The sequence below is a fragment of the Rhinopithecus roxellana genome, chromosome 13 (genome assembly GCF_007565055.1).
Source record: "Rhinopithecus roxellana isolate Shanxi Qingling chromosome 13, ASM756505v1, whole genome shotgun sequence".
In the NCBI taxonomy this organism is placed as follows: domain Eukaryota; kingdom Metazoa; phylum Chordata; class Mammalia; order Primates; family Cercopithecidae; genus Rhinopithecus; species Rhinopithecus roxellana.
The window spans coordinates 53,424,275-53,440,449 of NC_044561.1; the positions used below are offsets into that span (position 1 = coordinate 53,424,275).

The window sequence follows — 16,175 nt, forward strand, 5'->3', positions numbered from 1 at the left end:
ATATTTTTCTCCCAGTCCATGGCTTGTCTTCTCATTCTCTTAACAATGTCTTTCACAGAATTTTGGGTCCTTTTTGTTTGTTTTTAAATTTCAGTGAAGGTCAGCATATTATCACTGTACTCATGGTAAATTAGATTTTCTCCTGTCTTCTTCTAGGGGTTTTACAGTTTTGTGTTTACATTTAGGTCTGTGACCCATTATGAGTTAATTTTTGAAAGGGGTGTAAGGGCTAGGCCTATAGTCATTTTTTTTTCCTGCATGTGAATGTTTAGTTGTTACAACACTGTTTCTTGAACAGATTATCTTTTCTCCATTGTATTGCCTTTGATTCTTTGTAAAAAATCATCAGTTAACTATATTTGTGTGGATCTATATCTGAGGTCTGTATTTTGTTCCTTTGATCTATTTGCCTATTATTTTGCCAATACAACACTCTCCTGATGATTATGGCATTGCAATAAGTATGGAAGGTGAATAATATCAGTCCTTTTACTCTTACTCTGTTATTCTTTAATATTGTATTGATTATTTTGAGTCTTTTTCTCCTCATATAAACTTTAGAAGCAGCTTCTCAAAATCCACAAAATAATTCCCAGGGTTTGGATTGGGATTGTGTTGAGTCTATAGGTCAACTTGGATAGAAATGACATCTAGACATTGAGTCTTTATATAAATAAAAATAAAATATTTCTCCATTTATTTAGCTGTTTGATTTCTTTCATCAGAATTTTGTAGTTTTCATCTTGTACTTATTTTGTGAGATTCATAAGTATTTCATTTCAGAAAGTGCTAATTTTAATGGAAAACAATTTATTTTTCATTAAAATGTATTTTTAATTATAATTTAATTTGTAGGAAAACAGTTTAATTGTGTTAACCTTATATCCTGCACCTTATTATAATCACTTACTAGTTGCAGAAATTATTTTTGGTTGTTTTGGATTTTCTACATAGACAACACTGTCATTTGTTAAAAAGAGCAGCCTATTTCGTTCTTCACCAGCAATATACCCCCTTTTCTCATATCACTGCATTAAGACTCCCAGTAAAATGTTAAGAAGGAGTGCTGATAGAGAACATCCTTGCCTTGGTCTTGACATTAGTAGGGTAATTTCTAGTTTCTCACCATGTTGGTTGTGATGGTAGCTCTACATTTTTAAATAATATTCATTATCAAGTTAAGGAAGTTCTCCTCTATTCTTTGTTGAGCTGGGTTTTACCATGAAAGGGTATTCGATGTTCTCAAGTGCTTTCCTGTCTGTTGATAGGGTCATGCTATTTTTCTTCTTCATATATAGGATGGATTGCATTACTTTCTTTTTATTTATTCATTTATTTTCTTTTCAACTTATTTTAGATTGAAAGGGCATGTGTAACAGGTTTGTTACATGGGTAAATTGTATGTCACGTGGGCTTTGTGTACAGATAATTTTGTCACCCAGGTAATCGGCCTAATACTTGATAGGTAGTTTTTCAAACCCTACCATCCTCCCACTCTCATTTGTGGACTGGATAAAGAAAATGTGGTATATATACACCATGGGATACTATACAGTTGTTAAAAAATGACATCATGTCCTTTGCAGCAACATAGATAGAGCTGGAGGTCATAATCCTAAGTGAATTAATGCAGGAATAGAAACAAAATACTTCATGCTCTCACTTATAAGTGGGAGCTAAACAGTAAGTACACATGGACATAAAGAAGGGAACGATAGACACTGGAGTCTACTCTCAAGAAAAGGCAAGATGACATTCTGGTGTCCACCTGGCTAGAACAGAGAAAGAAAAAAAAAAAAAAGATTGACTCGTCCCCAGGGCGTCTTCCTACACTTCGATTCTGAATGATACTATGCTTTCCATCACTCCTTTCCTTTCTACTCTTAGCACAAATATCCTTAAAGAGACTTTTAGGGCTGAAGTCAAAGTCACTTTGTTTCACATACATACCCCAACATCTGCTACTTGTTTTCTTGATACTTAAATTCACTTAACAGGAGATCTGGCCTTTCTTTCCAGCCTTTAATTGATGGTTAAAGCTTTCTGAAAGGCTAGCAGAAGTAATCTGTTAGTGCAATTGGGTTTCACTCCTAATTCTTAGTGTCATTCTACAGTTCTTTCTGAAGCCGTGACCTGTGATCATCTTGATCAGGGATGAGCAATCTACAGCTCATGGATCAAACTCAGTGAGCTGCTTGTTTTGTATGAGCTGTGAGTGTCCACAAAAGTTTTACTGGAACATAGCCGTGCTTCTTCTTTGTCCCCGTTTTCAAAGACCAATTTTGTTCGATGACAGCAGAGTGGAGTAGTTGCAACAGAGACTGTATTTCCTACAAAATCTAAACTATTTACTCTTTGACTCTTTACCAAAAAAAAAAAAAAAAACCCCAAAAACAACCCCCCAAAAAGTTGCTAACTCCTCGTCTAGGTAGTGTGAGGTTCAGTTTCTGGCTCCAACACTCACTACTGGGGAGGCATTGAGCCAGTGCCATTCTCCTAGGAAGTGCTCCACATAGCAGCTATTGGCACACAAGTCATGTGGAGATGGGGAATCCTAAGGAAAAGAATGGTTGACTTTGGATAAACGTATTGAACTTTTGAATTCTCACAGTATCCTGGTTGTATAATTTCTGCACATATGGGACCTGCATCTTGAGTTTTTTTCTATCCAGTTCATGTTTGTAGAAGTATCTTACATGTGCAGATGATGAAGCAATGCCTTTAAGCAAATACCTTTAAACAATGCCTCGAGCAAAATGATGTATTTTAGTGTCTGAGTTTATTGTCAGTATTACCAAGTACAATGCTTGACTCCTGCTTTGGTAATGTCAGGAAGTGTGGCAGATGGTGGGGAGACAAGAGGAATCATTCAGGAAGAAACCAGGGAGCTCCCAGGGTAAAAGAAGCAATTAAAATGCAACCCTTGGATGGGCTCAAATGCAGTCTGCCTCCTCTTCCTTACCACGGGCCAGATCCAGTCTTTCTTAATTGAAGGGGTCACGCTAAAGTTCTTATCGACAAAAGTGGTGTCGCTTAGGAAAATCATATTCCTTAGCTAATTTTAGGTGCCGTTTTGTGCTTCCTGTTTTACCAACCTTCTAAACAGTAAATAAGAGAACATTGCTGTCTATAAAAAATCTTTTAGTTGTAGTGTCAGCTTACAAAAGAATTGACAAAAAGGAGTGGAAGTTCTTTTAAGTCCTTGCCAGGCTGCAGAGCAGAGCTAGAAGAACATAAAGTCTTAATCCTTTCCCTGCTTACCTTAGGGGTGGTGGATGTTTTTCAGGGCTCCATGGGGGGCTGGCGTGGTGTTTGGTCATGCTGACTTGGGAGCCAGATGATCTATCTGAGCTCTGGTGTTGGCTTTGCCATGTAACCCTGAACTGTCGAATCAACCACTATTCCAGGATGGTTGATTTTATGTGTCAACTTGGAGATGTTTTGGGATGAGATTAACATTTAAATTGATAGACTAAGTAAAGTGCATTGCTCTTCATAATGTGGGTGGGCCACATCTAATCAGTTGAAGGCCTGAGTACAACAAAAAGACCGGCTTCCTGGAGCAAGAGGAAATTCTCCAGCAATTGCCTTCGGATTTCATCTGCACCATTGGCTCTCCTGGGTCTCCAGCCTGCTGGTCCACACTGAGACTTGGACTTGCCAACCTCCATAATCACATAAGCCAATTCCTTATAATAAATTTCTTTGAATACACACACACACACACACACACACACGCATTTGATTTCTCTGGAGAATCCTGACAAATTTAATTCTATGAATAGAATAAAAGTCTCTGTTAACTTAAAGTTCCTGTTCAGTTTAAAATTAAAAAGGTACTAATGGCTCCTGGGTTGAGTCCTTGACCATCATATGCACACGTGCTTTAACCCCAAACAGACAGCTTCATCTTTCTTTCTTGCACGGGCAAAATGGCTTCTCATCTTTGGAGGGGTCGAGAGCCTAGGTGCGGGATCCAGACTCCCTAGGTTCAAATCCGAACTCTGTCACTTGGTAGCTTTGTGACCTTGTGTAAGCCACTTACCTACTCTAGGCGTCAATTCCCTCATCTGTAAAATGGCAAAATAATACTCACCTCATAGGATTACTGTGAAAAGTAATGACTTAATGCAAGTAAAGCGCTTAATGAATTATCTGGCACTCAGTAAATGCTTGTCCCAGTTAGAATAGATCTGGTTCGTCTGCAGTGATGAAACATCAGTCTGCTCAGAACTTGGCTAGAAATGCTTAAGCAGTTGAGTGGAGCCTTAAAAGAAGCAAGTAGAAACAAAAATTCTGCTATGTGCCTGAAGGAGGGAGAAATGAAATCCTTGACAAATAGAATGAATGATTCCCTAGTTACTATTCTTAATATGTATTATGTGGCTAGATACACCTTGTTTTCTTGCTCAGGGAAAATAATTTCTCTGAATATTGGATTGATGCTTCTATCAAAAAGCATCTTCTCTGTCCTGTTTAACAGAGAAAACGTGGTTCCCCTCCTCCAGTAGTTAAAGCCCTGAGCTGTGTCTGCCAGTGCCCAAGCAGAGAGCATTTAGTATCTTGGGCTGTCATCAAGGAGCTTCTTTATAGAAGCACTGACACCTTCGGTGGTTGGGGGTGGGGAAAATAGTTAAAATGCAAATGTACCAGTATTTACTAGTTTTTGGAGCTCACGCCTCGTGCATTTCATTCTGAACTTGTTACTCAATGCCTCTGAAATCACCCTTGCAAATTTAGGCCCCCGGAAATAATTCCACCAAGGCAGAAAATTAGCAAACAAAGAAGTTTCACTGGCCTTTAGATCATTTTCTTTCATAGCTTGTAATTTTCCGTTAAATTGTAAATTTAACTTTCTGTTCTCCATTGACTTTTCATTTGTCCGTTATATTACATGTGTAGTGGCAACCTTGATTTTTACACATGATCCACATTCACTTAGCAAGGGTTGATCCATTATGTGGACCCCTTCTGGGGATGTGTGGACTGTGTCTATCAATTTAAGAATGTTATATATGGACACATAATGGGTATTATGAATATTTTTAAAACCTGTGCACAGAAATAATGCACTTCAGGGACATTTTAAATGAATATTCCTTATTTTTAGCTGAATCCCCACTAAGAATCTAGGTGTATTATAGGTGAGTGATCTGTGCCCTTGATAACCTTAAAATTTGGAATTTCTGTACTGAATAAGATTCATGCTAAGCATTTAAGGATGGTCTGTTGGATTCATGGCAAGTGTTATCTACTGGATTCATAAGATGGATCTTGGAGAACTTTTTATAAATAGATAATCACATGTGCTATAGCTATGAGATTCCTAGAGCATAGAGATAATCGCTCTTTCATCATTGCCATTTATAAATTTGAAAAAAGTCAGAAAATTCAGTGAGGAACCTTAAAGAATATCTAGGCACCTAACTCTTGATGCATACAAGCTACCCAGTGTAAGAATGTGCATCTTATGATTACTGAATATTCAGCATTGGTTGAAAGGCATGTGGGATAATCGTGTGATAGTGGGAGGAGGATGGCCTTTATTATTTGTAAATATGATATTTAATGCAACCCAAGTTTAAATTTCAAACCATTTCTCATTAGTGCATTTTCATATGAAATTTGAATAGTACGAAATGAATTATGCAAAGGAAAAGTACTTGACTATTGATAAGAAAAAGGAATGCTGTATTATGAGTCAGGAGACGTAGTGCAGTACGCACTCAATCTGTGACTTTCAACAAACAATTGCTCCCCTCGAAGCCTCAGTCTCCTGAATTGCAGAATGAAAGAATGACCCTGGATCCTGTTTCTAGGTTCCTTTGTACTTTCAAAATCTTTAAGAATCTTTTGTTGTTGTTGTTGACAAAAGGATTTAAAGAGTAGGGACAAGTGACCATCTCTAAGTGGTGAAAAGAGAAGTTAACCCAAGAGATACATAAAGTGGGGAAGCAGCAGAGTTAGAATTGGAGAAAGCAGGGAGTGAAGTTGAGGGGTGCCACGTTCCCTATAGATAACTCTTGAAGGGTCGGTTTCTCTTCTGTAAAATAGAGACCATAGCTCAGAGGTTTGTTATAAGGGTTAAATGAGATAATGCATAAAACATGCTTCCAGGAATAAAGAATCATGGAAGTGAATAAGGAAGAAAGGAGATGGAGGAAGAGGAGGGAGAGAAAATGACTTAGAAAATGTGTGATTAACTAAGTAATTAATCCTCCCAAAGCTTTCACATTCAGCCAAAGCACATTTGTGCATAGAAGTCTCATTTGTCTACCTTGGAATAATCCATTTTGTGAGTTTTTCATAGAAGATGAGTAAACTCAGCCCGGTTTTCTAATAACTCTGCTGCCTTCTTGTTCACCTGTTTTCTGACCAGGAGGCATGTAACTCAAGTTTTCATCAGCTTAAGCCCAACCACATTTTGGAGGCATGTCTGCGTCACAAATTATCTTGGGTTTTCAAAAATCAAAAATAAACCACTTTACCAAAAATTCAACCCCACTCCATCACTTTGGTTTCTCTGAGCCTTGTGCACCATTATTGTCATGAGGAGTTGTGAGCTAACTGTGCCACATTTTCAGGAGCCTTCGTGTCATCCTGTTTCAGCCCTTGACAGGGGCTCCTGCGGGGTTCTCCAGCTTTCCTTTTGATTTCCCCAGGATATTATCATTGTGACTGGTCAAGGGAGGGGACATCCTGAGAAAATCAGCTAACAGTTCCTCCTGGAAAATTCAAGCTCTCTGATTAGAGGGGCAAGAAATCAAATTAATATGTATTTAAGCACTTTTTATAGTGCTATGTGCTATGTGCTAGGTGCACATAGTTCCTAGGTAATGGGATTCAGCAGCCAACTAGCTGACTAAGTCCTCTTGGAGCTAACATTTTAGTGGAGAATGTCGATAACCCCCAAAAAAATTAATAAAGAAGAAATAAAATTTTCGATAATGAGCTGTATTATGAAGAAAAATAAAAGCAGGGTAGAAGGGGCAGTGAAAATGATGGGGTGGTCTGGAAAGGTTGATCTGAGGAGGTGATTTTTGAGATCTGAATGAAGTGGGAGAACAAGCCATGGGGAGGGATAGAGAAAGAGCAATGCAGGCACAGAAAATATTAAATACACAGTGGGTGGGAACTAACGATTAACTTGGCAAATGCAGCTGGAACAGGGTAACGGGTGAAGGATAGAGCCCATTCAGGTAGGCAAAGGTTGGAGTTTCAAGACCTTGTAGGCTAAAGTAAGGGGTTTGGATCTTATCAGAATTAAGATGGTAATCTATTGAATGGTTTTGAGTTGGAGAATGATGCAACGTATTTGCATATTGAAAAGATTACTCTGACTAATATATTGATAGCAAACTGTCATGGGACCAGAGTGGAAGCTGGTTAGTAAATAACTGGAACTGTTTAGGAGAGAGAAGACCGTGCATTTCACTAGAGTAATTACAGCACGGGTAGCTTAGAAGAATGGGATTCAATACATATTTTGGAGAAAAATCCAGCCTGACTTTTTGCTCTGTTTAATGTGGGACGTAAAGGGAAAGAAGGAGTCAAGGATGACTGCTAGGTTTCTGTTTTTAGCGACTGGGTAAATGGTTAACTGAGGAGATGAGGTACTGTATCAGTGAGAACTCATGCAGGAAAAAAGGAACCACTCCAAGTATGTTAAGTATGAAGAGGTTTCATACAGGGAATCAAGTGCTTTCAAAAGCATTGGATTAGCTGAGGAAACACAGGTTAGAGAAGATGCCCAGTAGTACTTAGTTCTGCTGTCACTGCTTGGGCCAGTGAATTCAGAAGTTGTTGCTGCCACTCAGATTAGGAAAGTGAAGGAAACTAGTGGTGCCCTACAGCACTGAGAAGAGTAACTGGAATGGATCACCCAGAGGCCACCGCAAAAACTCATGTCTGCCAAAGCTTTCATGTCCTACATTGATGCATGGGGAAGAAGAGTATGTTCTGCGCTCTTTCATCTTTGAAATCTCTCACTAGTGCACCTCATTAGCAGAATACAGCTGCAACCAGAAACTGAAAGGCAGAAGAGTCTGACAGATAAAGTTTCCAGCCTTTCAGCTGATTGTTGCAAAAGAAAGCATATAACGCAGGACAGAGGAGAGCAATAGAATCTTGTAGGCTAAGGAGAAGATAATAAAATATTTGGATTGTCATGTTATAAACCTGTGTGTCTATCGGACACCCAAGCAGAAGTGTCAAGAAGGAAATAGAATACACAAGTCTAGGAATCATAGGAAAGGTCAAGGATGGAAATATAACTTGGGGAGCCATTAGAACATAAATGGTAATTAAAGGCATGCAACTGGAGAGTATTACCTAAGGAATAAGTGTAGATAGAGAAAGGTCCTAGAACTGAGCCCTATATGCTTCTGGAAAAACTTGGACATTGGGGAAATCAGGAAGCGCTTCTAGGGTTAAAAGGATTGAAGGCGGCACACGGTGGCTCACGCCTGTAATATCAGCACTTTGGGAGGCTGAGACGGGTAGATTACTAGAGATCAGGAGTTCAAGACCAGCCTGGCCAACATGGTGAAACCCCATCTCTACTAAATACAAAATTAGCCAGGCATGGTGGCATACACCTATAATCCCTGTTACTTGGGAGACTGAGGCAGGAGAATGACTTGAACCCTGGAGGCAGAGGTTGCAGTGAGCCGAGATCGTGCCATTGCACTCCAGCCTGGGAAAAGAACAAAACTCCATCTGAAAAAAAAAAAAAAAAAAGGATTGAGGTTGGGACTGGTACCTGACAGAAGCTCAGACAAATGGCTTACATATTGCAGTCAAGACTACAAAAAGGCTTAGAGGTCAGGAAGAAGAGGAGATGCCAGCCAATGCAACTGACAAGGTAGGAGAATAATCTACACAGTATGGTCCTCTGAAAGTCAAATGTCAAATACTGATGAGAGTTGTGTTTTGTTTTTGTTTTTGTTTTTGTTTTTGCTTTTGTTTTTGTTTTTGATGTTTTGAGACAGTCTTTTTCTGTCACCTAGGCTGGAGTGCAGTGATGTAATCACGGATCACTGCAGCCTCCACCTCCCAGTTCAAGAAATTCTCATGCCTCAGCCTCCTGAGCAGCTGGGATTACAGGTGTGTGCCACCATGCCTGGCCTGATGAGAGTTTTTGTTTTTGTTTTTTAAATGAAATTAAATTAAATTTTGCATTCTGGGATACATGTGAAGGATGTACAGGTTTGTTACATAGGTAAACGTGTGCCATGGTGGTTTGCTACACCTATCAACCCATCACCTAGGTATTAAGCCCAGCATGCATTAGCTATTTATCCTGATGCTCTCCTGCCTTTCAGCCCCTCGCTGACAGACCCCAGTGTGTGTCGTTCCCCTCCCTGCGTCCATATATTCTCATTGTTTAGTTCCCACTTATAAGTGAGAACATATGGTGTTTGGTTTTCTGTTCTTGTATTAGTTTTCTGAGGATGATGGCATCCAGCTGCATCCATGTCCCTGCAAGGGACGTGATCTCATTCCTTTATATGGCTTCATAATATTCCATGGTATATATGTACCACACTTTCTTTATCTAGTCTATCACTGATGGGCATTTGGGTTGATTCCATGTCTTTGCTGTTGTGAATAGTGCTGCAGCGTAATACACATGCATGTATCTTTATATTAGATTAATTTCTATTCCTTTGGGTGCATGCTCAGTAATGGGATTGCTGGGTCAAATGGTATTTCTGGTTCTAGGTCTTGGAGGAATTGCCACACTGTCTTCCACAATGGTTGAACTAATTTACTTTCCCACCAACAGTGTAAAAGCATTCCTATTTCTCCACAGCCTTGCCAGGATCTGTTGTTTCTTGACTTTTTAATAATCGTCATTCTGACTGGCATGCGATGGTGTCTCATTGTGGTTTTGCTTTGCATGTCTCTAATGATCAGTGATGAGAGTTTTTAACAAGGTGGAGTATGAGAGTTCAACACTGTATTTGGCCAGATGGAAGCTGTAGGAAACCTTAAGCAGAGTAGTCTTCAAAATCTTGAATGAAGTGGATGGAGGTAGGGATAGAGAATGTGCAGTGAGCAAATAGAGAATTTACAGAATTATTTGGTCTCATTGTGATGTAATATAAGGAGAGCAGAAAAAAAGAGCAGCAGTTGGAAATGATGTAGAATCTGGGGAGAGACCTTTTAAAGAAATGTGATATCAAGGCTTGTCTGTGTGCTGAGAATGATGTGTGATATTGGAAGTCAGCTTGAGAATGGAGCAGTCAAGACACAAATTGGTTGGCAGGTCATGATCAACATGAGAGGAATCTCTATCCTGCTTCCAGGCTATCCTTGGCACTGTTATTTTTAAAAAAATAATGCACTGACTTTGCTTTCAAAGGAATTACTGGACAGTCAAAATATACACACATGCAAAAATTGAGGAGCAATTTCCCATAAAATGTAAGCAAGAATAATAGTTATTTTATGTTATTTCTGTAAGTGTTAGTGGCAGTAAGTAAAGAATGAATTGTAAAATTGTGACAGGGAAGGTAGAGGAGTGCTTTTTGAAACCTGTTTTCCATTAGATCTTTTTTTTTTTTTTTTTTTTTTTTGAGACCGAGTCTCGCTCTGCCGCCCGGACTGGAGTGCAGTGGCTGGATCTCAGCTCACTTCAGCTCACTGCAAGCTCCGCCTCCCGGGTTCACGCCATTCTCCTGCCTCAGCCTCCCGAGTAGCTGGGACTACAGGCGCCCGCCACCACGCCTGGCTAGTTTTTTGTATTTTTTAGTAGAGACGGGGTTTCACCATGTTAGCCAGGATGGTCTCGATCTCCTGACCTCGTGATCCACCCGTCTCGGTCTTCCAAAGTGCTGGGATTACAGGCTTGAGCCACCGCGCCCGGCCTTCCATTAGATCTTAAAGAAAGTTGAGAACATAAATTTGTGGAGAAGTGAGGGTGAGTATTCTTAAGGGAGGCGGAAGCAAGATTTAATAACAGTGCAGAACAAGGAATCAGCAAAGCCTGTTGAAAACGTCAGAAAACTTAGGGGAAGCTGGAGTGGAGGGTTAGAGTTGGGAGACCTGAGTGAGGGTCTTGGTTTTCACTCAGTGGGCAGTTGAGACCCACCTAATGTGGAATAACCATGGGCTTCTGGAATGGGCTGATACAGTGACATGTCGCCCATATTAGTGGATCCATGAATCATTTGCTACAAAGTCATCTTGTTTGGTTTTCAGACAAACCTTGGAAATCAAGAAAGTTCTGGAATGATGAAGCTGTTCATGCCGAGACCTAAAGCGCTGGCCCAGTATGAGTCCATTCAATTCATGCCTGTGGCAATTTTCTTGGAACTCCTTTTTATTGTTAGTTCTCATTTGTTTCCATATTTAGTGAACATACATTTAATTGCAAAGCTGTTGTTAATAAAAATTCTTACAGTACCTCACTGTACAAACATCTTTCATGTGTGCTAGGCATTTTCAAAAGTGGAATCATTCTGCATCTGATTTGTATCATCTTATTTAAACCAAGACAGTATTGGCCATACTGTCTACCAAAACAGGCTGTAAGAAATTATAGTAATTTTTGCAGCTATAGAGTAATTTTTGTAGCTATAGAGTAATTTTTGCAGCTATATACTCTATATATAGAGATAGAGCTATCTCTTCTGGGTTTCCAGAAACTGTTCTGCTCTATGTGATTTTAAGAAAACCGGCACATTGGTGGGAGGATAGTAGTTGGGAAATGCTTCTAGAATTAAGAGGATTGAAGTTGAGACTGGAGGTAAGCTTAAAGGAATGGCTGAAGTATCCCATCAAGACGTCATAGTGTCATTAGAATGACCATGTTCTCTTGTGAATCCTCACCAATGGTATAGAATCCTTTGATTTCAATTCCTACCACTCTGGGAAACCCCAAGGCTTGTGCTCCTGGTACACAGCCCATTTCAAGTATGTTGAAGCATGCTTCCTTGTGGGAATGCTGGATTCCCAGCCCAGTGAGGTAATGACCAAGCAGCGTCTTCAGAGGAAGGATGGCTGTGCAGCATGGTGAAGGACTCGATGAGAAGGTAATTGATGCTTCACCTTTTCTTGTTTTCTGTAAAGTAGGGGAATATGACTCCTCCACCCTGGTTTGTTTTATTTTTTTCAAGCAGTCAAAATTATTTAAGCTTCTTGGAGGATGGGATTTTCTAGCAACTGTGAAATGTTTAGGGGTGGTTGGGGTCTGAGCAATCCAGAGAAATATAGATGCAAGCTAAGGGGAAAAGATGGAAAGGTGCTAAGGAAGAGGCAGAATAGTCCTATAAAGAAAAGGCACACACATACACGCATACACACACTGAGACTCACACAAATCTTGTTAAAAAACATTACAGCAAACTGGAGTTCTTAAATCCCCAGTGCATGGAGCTTTGGGAGGGTAATTCTGTTAACTTAAAGAGAAAGGGTAGTCCTCTGTAATGAATGCAGTTCTTGTGCATACTCAGCTACTGTGCTCTAATGATGTTTTACTGAGCTTGAGGATCTGTTAGACAAAATATGCTGATCTTCTGTACCCTGGGAACTTTCTCCAAGTGAGGTCACACTGCTGCCCAACTCAGTTCTGTGACTGCTCTGATGATGCGATTTTATTCCATGTCCAGTGATTTAGAAAACACAAGAGTTTTGAGTTTGAGTTCCTTCTCATGAATCCATTAGTGATTGTGGTGGGTTTCATTGATTTCTTCCTAATGATTTGTCTTCTCTTTAAGACTGGTGCTATTTGCGGTTTAGTGATATATACTTGTAAGGATTTGGGTCTGATGTTTGGCCCATCAGCCAGGTCGTCTGCAGTTTGGGATTCTCAGTAATCTAAGATCCAATGTCTGACCCCTTCTCCTTCTTGCCTCATTCTGTACATGCTGTTTAGTTACAGGATGAGCTTGGTCCCTAAACATTCCAACAGTCACTGGGCTTTCAACAAATGTAACTGAATGAAAGACAAATCTTTCATGTGCAGATTTGCCTGCCTCTAGAACACAGAGTTGAAAATACCTCTCATTACCTCCTTAAAATTATATGCTTGGCCTCCTTTGAAGCCAAGGTATAGCTTTTCAAGCCAGTTGCCCTGTGCTGTGAGAGGGTCAGCACCTTTCTGAAGACGGTTCTCACTACTGTTACACCTCGTGCTGTTGAAAGCAGCAGGAGCTCTGCGGGTGTGTGCAATTTCTCTGTAGCTGCCCGAGGCAGGGCCCTGTATCCTGTGGTTGCTCAGGGGGACTCTTGGGCAGGAGATGCCTGCAGATCGGCTTTGTAGTGACCTCCACCATCCTGGTCCCAGCCATTTTTCCTTGGCACCATCCAGGCTGAGCTTAATGCAGCAAGGACCAAGATGTCCTCATCCTCAAGCATGCCTGCCTCATGCGAATAGAGTGAAGCTGGCTCATTTCCAGCATTTTCTTTCTGTAATTAAATTTTCTTATGGCAGTAGGTTTAATATGACTCTAGGCAAAACCCTAGGGTTTTACACAAATCATTTATCATTTGGACGTAATTATCACCATTTAAGCCCCTCTGGTTTCTGCATTATTGAATGAAACATTGTGGCCTTCACCCTTCCATCTGGATGGATTGGGTGAAGGGTCTTATCTAAAATTCCCAGTGTGCTCTAATTGTCAATCAACAATTCAAATCAAACAAGTGACCTCCACTACCTACAGGATAGACTTGGTGCAAGTCTAGTTTTAGTGTGAAAAGCAATTTCCATATGGACATAGACCATAAAGGGGGCTTCTATAAGGGTCTGAGCAATAGCTCATTGTATGTGACTAGCAAAGTGGGGAGAAAAAACAAAGAAATCTCCCTATGGGTGCAGTGTTTTTGGTTTTATAGAAAGAGAGAAAAACAACTCTCTGAATCAAATCATCAGGCACAAAAAACAAATGCTGCCAGAGTAATTATCCCTGAAAAAAACTCAGTCCTGAGGGCTCTCCATGCCATAGGTTTCCTGGTGCCACCTGCAGCTCATCCCAAGAAGGGGTTGGAGATGCATCAGGAGCCTTCGGCAAAGGGGAAACACCCTGCAGTGGGGCTGAGTTGGCAAAGAAGCACCCCCAGAGGAATGAGAGGTGCAGCTTCTCTCCCTTTCCTCCTTGCCATGTGCTGAGAGCCCCTGACCCCAGGATCTTTCTGCAGTCCTTCCCTTTAGGTTGCTTAGACAAGGAACTTAGACAAGTGCACTTCAACCACTGAACAGTAGAATGGGGTCCTAATTGTAACCCTGTCATGGATTTTGAAGGATTTAATGAGACAATCCATGCGAAATGCTAAGCACTCAGTATGCCCCCAAGTCAGTGGAGTTGCTTCCATTCCCAGCCTCGGTCTTCAGTCCCTGGTCACCTCACAAGCAACTAGGGACTCAACACTAATTCAAGGCACAGATCTGATTGCAGGGGCCTCCCAGACGCGGGAAGGTCCTCTTGGCCACTAGGGGGCACCAACTACATGGAAAAGAAGGATTGAATTTCGAGGACTCAGTCCACTGCCCTGCGATGTAAATCCTGTAACTCATTTAATTTTCTTGGAGCAAAGTTTGGGAATAGTTGATGCAGATGGTGCTATTTCTGCTTGGGAAGGTGGTTACACTTACATGTCAAATGAAACTTTTCTTAGCTCCTCCCTGTGACTCACCAGCTCCAGCTATTATGCACTCATACTTTAAAAAAAGTTTTCGGCTCAGCCCCTTTTACTTTCAGTCCTCTTTCTTCTGTATTCTCCAATGCCTGGGAAAATAGACAATATCCTCAGTTATGTGGAAGAGGAAGAAGAGTTATGTAGAAGAAAGAAGCGTCCTTACTATGAAATGTTTCTGACTTTTTGAGCCAACTACGTCTGGATCAGATTTTTCCATCTATAGTCATATCTTTTCATAGCCTTTTAAACCTGGCTCATGAAAGGACAGAGAGAGTGCAATGTCCCTGAGATATCTAGGAAACCATGGAGAATTTCTTATCAGAATTAACCTTTATTGTATTTGAAAGTAACCTAGATCCTAGGAAGCATGAGATGCCATGGGCTTCCCAGAACCCATAGCAGGTGAGAAAGAACTGGAATACAGGGTGAGGTGTGATGAATTGAACTGCTTTTTCCGGAACACAGAATACAACCAAGGTATGAAAGCTGTTCCCCAGAGGGGAAAAATGTACACTGGCCAGTGAGGGTGCATCCAAGAGCCTGTGGACTTTCTTGGGCATTGATGAAACCAATATGCCAGGCATCACCTGCTTGAGAATTACTAGAGATGTTTGTCAAACCTCCAGGTTTTGAGCCCTAGCTCAGAGCTCTGAAATTAGACTATCTTGATGTACATCTCAGAAATATGCAACTACTTTGAGGTGGTTTTACACTTCCTAAAATTTAAGAACAATTGTTCTAGAAGATAATAATTCTACCTCCACTGACATTGGAAATACATGTAAGGATGGCTCTGCATGTACTTTGTCACAGCAAGTTGACATTTTCTTGAATCACTGAAAGGAATTATTGCTGTAAAAAATCCAATCCAACGATAAAGCCCGGGATGATCAGAACTGTTCATCCAGAAACTCTTCATGTCCCAGAATCACACATGGTGTCCGGCACACCTGCTGGAGTAGATTCCTGTGGTCGGTGACCCCCCAGTTTGTGTGCCAACAGGGCTTAGAGCCGCTGGCAGTGCAGTTGCCACATGGTATCTCAATGTCAAGAATCAACTGTTCCAAGAAGCCAAGAGGGTGCAGGTTGGCAGTAGTGGGGTGGGGGGATCTGGTTGCAAGATGGTGTCATGGAGCCTTTCTGTGGCATTGAAGGAACAAAGACACAAGAGCACAAAATACATGGCACTTTTGTGCTGCTGGCACTGTTTCTACATTGAATGACCTCCCCAGGAAATCCCCACTGAAACACAAGGTGAGTTCTGCCAGATTAAAACAAGATAATTCCAATGAGTTTATCAGGAAGTGGAAGTGGAGAGCTACATTGGAAATCTGTTTTCAGACATCCTGTGTCCATTTCTGTTTCTGGAAACCACTTCTAGATGAACCTTGGACTCAGTTAATCTTCCCTTTGCTCTGCATTCTCTGATGTCCAAGCAATAAAACAAACAGGCCTACATGGGTTCATTTGATAGACATGGTGCCTTGCTCACCCATCTCTTCAGCCTCTCTCTCCAGTCATGCAGATAGTGC

General features: G+C 40.8%; 1 long non-coding RNA gene across 1 annotated transcript in view; it reads left to right on the top strand.

Annotated features, from left to right (window-relative positions):
• LOC104666611 overlaps nt 1-11,414 on the top strand; it is a 30,212-nt gene extending 18,798 nt beyond the window's left edge. The window contains exon 3 of the long non-coding RNA XR_004052815.1: nt 11,206-11,414. This is a non-coding gene — a long non-coding RNA (uncharacterized LOC104666611). The remainder of the gene's footprint in view (nt 1-11,205) is intronic.
• Nucleotides 11,415-16,175: the final 4,761 nt, after the last annotated feature.